This window comes from Triticum urartu, chromosome 3A, assembly GCF_056163025.1.
Source record: "Triticum urartu cultivar PI428250 chromosome 3A, HENAU_Tu73, whole genome shotgun sequence".
In the NCBI taxonomy this organism is placed as follows: Eukaryota; Viridiplantae; Streptophyta; class Magnoliopsida; order Poales; family Poaceae; genus Triticum; species Triticum urartu.
Genome location: NC_141875.1, coordinates 189,680,882 through 189,687,666, shown reverse-complemented (window position 1 = coordinate 189,687,666; position 6,785 = coordinate 189,680,882).

Genomic DNA, 6,785 nt, shown 5'->3' with positions numbered 1-6,785 from the left:
ACACAATCGTTAATTGGTGGTTTAAATATGCGCAAGGGATATGCAATGTAGTATCATGTAGAGATGTCTGAAATTAGCCGTGTCAACTTGCAGATAGGGTTACACAATGAAAAAGTACAAGACGTATGTGCAATTTCATGGAACATCGCAAAAAAAAGGAGAGGCAGCGGTGGGCCTATACAGTGTGCTATGGTACATAACTCCTCCATTGCAATCATCGTGACATGTTATTTGTATGCTTAGCCAAGTTTCTTAGGGACAGTTATTATGAGTTATCCTAAGGAAATAAGCACCTGTGAATATAAGTTCCATGTAATAAGCCAACCAGTTCTTTTCATTGCGTTTTCAGCTTATCTTTGGTATGATGAGTGGAAAGTCTAGATTGCATTATATTTTTTTCATTTTGCTGCCCATATGGAAATTAATTTGACTTGCAAACTTCACAAATTGTAACCGGTGCAGTAATTAATATGATAGGAAAATAGACCATCACTATTTGCTCAAAATGCAAATACAAAGATACCATCTACTTGGCACAATCTACTTTGGTCAATGTTTTCCATAGAGATCCCATTGCCTAATTTAAACGAAGAACGCATGACCCGCATTTAAATGAAGAACAATTATTTATTGAAATTCGATGGTCCAAGTGGCTGGTTATTATCGTATAGCAGCACCACCTGAAAGCATCATATAGCAGCAGCAGCAGCTCATAGCAACTCATCATACAGTAGCAGCGGTCTGCAATTCATCATATACCAGCAGCAGCTCATAGCAATTCAACATATAGTAGCAGCAGGAGCAACTCATAGCAATTCATCATATAGCAGCAGCAGGAGCAGCTCATAGCAATTCATCATATAGCAGCAGCAGGAGTAGCTTGTAGCAACTCATCATATAGCAGCAGCAGGAGTAGCTTGTAGCAACTCATCATATAGCAGCAGCAGCAGCAGCTCATAGCAATTCATCATATAGCAGCAGCAGCAGCTCATAGCAATTCATCATATAGCAGTAGCAGGAGCAGCTCATAGCAATGCATCATATAGCAGCACCAGAAGCAGCTCATAGCAATTCATCGTATAGTGGATCAGAATGAAAATTTGGCAAAAAATCAGAGGAGATCCTCACCTTGTTGGATGAGCTCATCCTTCAACAGCACCTCAAGGCCATGGCCTGGGAGGAGGGGAGGGCGAATAAGGTGCCTTCTGCCGCAGTGTGGCATCAGCCGTAGTTGTGCAGCGCCCACTAGAGTAGTGCGTTGGACGAACCATAGTGGAGCAGCTGCTGGAGACCATGAGAATGAGGGGCGGCGCCAGAGGGAGGAAAAGCCAGGGAGATTTTCCCCTACCCGCCAGCCATGTAGCCTAGCTGGACATAGCATCGTCGAGGACAAGGCCAGATGGGACCAGTGGCGACGGCTCGCTGGAGGAACCCTAGTGCTGCAGGCAGGGGATCGAGGTAGAGGGAAAGGGGAGAGGAGATGCAAGCAGGCAGGGCAATGAATGCTTGCGTGTTTGTTTTTACTTGAGGGTCAGGTGTGACACGGGCGTCAGCAGTTGCATTCTGAGTGTAATATAGGCAGACAAAAGAGTCATTTCACTATTCCCCCTCCCTTCAATTTTTAGTGAGGTTCTACCCCAAAACACCCCCCCTCCAAAGTAAAATTAGTTAAGCCCAAGCCCATAACTCAAAAATGACTTCTTTACATCTTTTATGGCTTATTTTGACAATATGCCCTGAAAAGGCGGAATCGAACTGGCCCTTAACCTGCAATTCAATTGTGTGTGCAATGATGAATCACTCCTGCCTGCTATCTGTACATGTAGGCATCATCATACATAGAATAACCTAATACACGTGCATTCCATTGTAGAATCTGGAATATGCAATGTTTATGTTAGTTCATACGTTGCACATGATGTTTAAATGCCCCTTAAATCTGGTCAGTCAAGTGATGGTCTTTAAGCCTCCTTCTTTGCTTCTTTTGTTGATATGTAAGATTTGCTCACACTTCTGTTCAATTTCTTGTTTGCATCAGCCAGCCATACTAGGACTGTTTGCTTTGATTACTTGCTGTTCTTGACCTAACACTCTAACAGAGCTTGTCAACGATTTAAGCACTAAGGGCTGTTGTAGTGGGGCCTTGTCTAACTCATAGGTGACATAAAGGTTTGGTTGTACACTACATTAGGCTCTCCAAGAGTACTTGGAGATCCAGTTCGAAGGTATGCCTAGTTTTTACATAGTGCAGACATAGTAAATGCTCGTTTCATTGTGTGCAAGTGCAAGAGATGTAGCATATTTCATTATGTGGTGTTATTTTGTTATAATCTCATCCTTTTGTGTTCACAGACTGGAAAGTATGCATATTTATCTTCCAAGGAGACGAGTAACTAGTTTGTGTCACCTTGTAGAGGGGGTGCAATGAAGATAAGATTGAGGATTTCCAAGTACAAGATGTTAGGAAGGAGCCTTGCAAGAGAAGTAGGAGCTGCGCTGAGCCTCTTCAACCTGCTAAGGTAAGTCACAGTATGCAACTCAACAGTTCAATTCCTTGTTTGTTTCATGCATAGTTAATTTTCTCTTTTCAATTGCTTTATTTGTCCTTAGTTAATGAGATGCCCAAATAATCATGCCTCATGTTCGGTACTTGTATCACTATTATTTGACATAATTAAAGGCCTTGCCATTTAATTACTCTGTCAAAGTGTGCCTGAAGCTTTGAAGTCTATTAACCAACTATTATTGCATGAGGCTCACAATCTAGTTTATACTACGCTAATGATTGCATAGTTTTGCCTGCTATAGTATGTTTGTATGAAACCCTCTGATGTTCATTATGCTCCCTAAGACTTTAATTGAGGCACAGAATGGCCAACTGCTTGCTTACTTATACGCAATGTGCTGTCTAAATTTGTAACTTGTCTGTTTTTTCGATTGGGACCCAACATCATGCTCCTCTAGTGAGCTAAGATGGATTTCTGTATGCAGGCTGCACAAATTATCTTTTTTGTAATTTTTAAAATATCACCTGCTTATGCTTCATGACGTGTAACATTTTTTTAAAGTGACATGTAACATTATTGTTAGTCCTGTTTTGCCATGTCGTACAAAATAGTGTCTTGTTTGCTTCACTGTTGTAACTATATTTTTGCCCTAGTCATGTGTACTTACAGAAACATTTCAAGATGAAGTGACATCAACACAAAGATCTGCGAGCAGTGCGGCATGGACGTTACCGAATGATTATGGATTGGAATTGGAATGTGCTGATGTTCTCGAGCATCAACTAGAGGTGGCAAGACAACGTGTACATGATTGTCAACGTATAATCAACAAGTTGAGACTCGACATGCAGGTATTAGATGCAGGAGTCAAAAAATGAAACAAGACACTGAGGTAACCATGAAGGAATTGGAGATTTTGCAGACTGAAATTTGTGCTATCTGAATCCGGCCAATCCTATTTTCTGAAGAGATTATAGTTCAAATGGAGTTGATGCACGTCCATGATGTATGAGCTGTATTTGGCCAGTGTATGTAATTTTCTGTTTGTGTATCTTTATTATCACCTGTGCCGAACCATAATGCCCAGTGGGTATAATCGGCTGTAATTTCTTTATTGTATAGTGTAGGATTATTCTACCTTTCTATGCCTTGATCTCTTTGTTGTAATAGTGTAGTCTTTTTAGAGGTGATAGTATTGAGTAGGATAATTCTTTGAATATTCTATATCGTTCAAACGGGGGCCAATTCGCCCGACCATGGCCCTTCACGGGTCGTCGGATCCATGGGCCTTCTACGTCTCGTAGGATCCATGGGCCTTCTACGTCTCGTAGGTTCCATGGGCCTTCTACATCTCGTAGGATCCATGGGCCTTGTACGTCTCGTTGGATCCATGGGCCGCCGGCACATTTATGGGTCTTGTACGGGCCTTTAATGGGCCATAGACGGGCCTTTAATAGAAATCGTACGTTTTATGGGCTAACCATAATGGGTCGTTAATAGGCCATATTTGGTGATGCTATGAAAATGGCCCAACAGACTAACGGTCCACAAACGGGCCGACTGTAACGACGGGCTGAATTTGGCCGACAAGTAGAAAATGATAGTAACGGGCCGTAAGTAACCAAATGCTGCAAATGAGCCCAAGAATAAATGGGCCCTCAGAAGGCCGAAAGTTAACCTGGGCTGGAAACGGCCCAACGGAATAATGGGTCGTTAATGGGTATAAAGTGATACACTGTTCATTACGGGCCATTTTCACCACAGGCCGTTAATGGGTGTAAAGTAATACACTATTCATTACGGGCCAGTTTCAGCACGGGCCGCTAATGGGCCAAGAGTTACAAAGGGCCTCATATGGGCCGAAAGACGTCATGGGCTATACATGGGCCAAAAGTGAAAACGGGCTGGAATCATAGTGGACAGCCCAGATGACGCTACTGGGCCTAATTCGGATAGGGCGTAACGGGCCTTGGGTTAGCAGGCTGTAAATGAGCTATATGCGAACAGGCCGTTAACAGGCTTTCCATGGGCCGACCCGCTAGCTTTTGACCAAGTCAAACGGGTCGGCCCGCCAGCTTTTGACCAAGTCAAACGGGCCGGCCCGCCAGCTTTTGACCAAGTCAAATGGGCCCGCCTTTTCACAGGAATGGGCCACTGTTGGGCCGTGCCATGTGTCGACGTATCATAGGCGCCTATCTGACCCGCTGACGAGCTGACACGTGTTTCGTCCGGCCAATAAGAATTTTACACGTGGAAATTTCCCATTGGTCAGGGCTGTTAACGGGTTATCGGATCCAAAACCCGACCCGATAGCTTAACGGCGTTCCGTTACGGTGGATGCCATGTGTCGGTCACCCTTGACGAAAGTACTTCTGTGACGCGCGATTTATCGTCATGGAAGTGGACACTTCCGTGATGATAATTTTGGTAATGTCATGGAACACTTCTATGACAGCACAGGTATGACTATCTTGATTCCGTCATAAATTTGTCATGGATGTACATGCATGACAAAAAAGCGACCTACTGTGACAAACACATATCATCACGGAAGTGTTTTTTTTGTAGTGCATGCTTTTCCATAAACCATTTTATACGGAAACATACCCATTGGATTTTATATGCAGTTCTATAGGCCCATAATGCATCATCAAGTTTCTTGGACCAATTCTTTCTAGATGTATTAACAGTCTTTTGCAAAATTAATTTGAGTTCTCTATTGCTCAATTCTACTTGACCACTAGACTGCGGGTGATAAGGCGATGCAATTCTATGATTGACATCATACTTAGCATGCATTTTACGGAAAGCACCATGAATAAAATGTCAACCACCATCAGTCATTAAATATCTAGGGACTCCAAACCTCGGAAAAATAACTTCTTTAAGCATCTTAATAGAGGTGTTATGATCAGCACTACTAGTTGGAATAGCTTCTACCCACTTAGTAACATAATCAATAACAACTAAAATATGTGTATACCCATTAGAGGCAGGAAACGGTCCCATATAATCAAAGCCCTAAACATCAAATGGTTCAATAACAAGTGAATAATTCATAGGCATTTCTTGACGTCTACTAATAGGTATAAATTTAGCAACAATGTAATTAGCATAATCAGCATACCATGGACCAGCATGAGAAGCATTTATGACATTTAATTGTTCAAAAGGAAAGCTATCATCAATAGGTAGTGGGTCATCAAGAACATTTTCTAACCTAGACAAGTTATCTGCAGTGGGGTTCTCAGCTCCCTTTCTATCAATAATATGCAAATCAAATTCTTGAAGCAAGAGAACCATCTAATAAGTCTCGGTTTAGCATCTTTCTTTTCCATAAGATATTTAATAGCAGCATGATCCGTGTGAATAGTTACTTTAGAATCAACAATATAAGGTCTGAACTTATCACAAGAAAATACAACTGCTAAGAATTCTTTTTCAGTAGTAGCATAATTTCTCTGGGCATTGTCTAGAGTTTTACTAGCATATTGAATAACATTTTATTTCTTATCAACTCTTTGCCCTAGAACAGCACCCACAGCATAATCACTAGCATCACACATAATTTCAAAAGGTAAATTCCAATCAGGTGGCTGAACAATAGGTGCAGAGATCAATGCTTTCTTAAGTATTTCAAATGCTTCTACACAATCATCATCAAAGACGAACGCTATATCTTTTTGTAATAAATTAGTCAAAGACCGAGAAATTTTTGAGAAGTCCTTAATGAACCTCCTATAAAAACCAGCATGACCAAGGAAACTTCTTATACCTTTGATGTCCTTGGGACACGGCATCTTTTCAATAGCATCAACTTTAGCTTTATCAACTTCAATGCCTCTTTCAGAAATTTTGTGTCCCAAGACAATACCTTCATTAACCATAAAGTGGCATTTCTCCCAATTCAAGACAAGGTTAGTTTCTTCACATCTCTACAAAACTCGATCAAGGTTGCTTAAGCAGTCATCAAAAGAGGATCCATAAACGGAGAAATCATCCATGAATACCTAACATATCTTTTCACAAAAATCAGAAAATATAGCCATCATGCATTTTTGAAAGGTAGCAGGTGCACTACATAAACCAAAAGGCATACGTCTATAAGCAAAAGTACCGAAAGGGCAAGTAAAAGTGGTCTTAGATTGATCATCAGCTGACACAGGTATTTGAGAGAAACCAGAAGAACCATCTAGAAAGCAAAATGTGTATGTTTGGATAATCTTTCTAGAATTTGATCAATAAAAGGTAAGGGGTAATGATCCCTTTTAGTAGCCT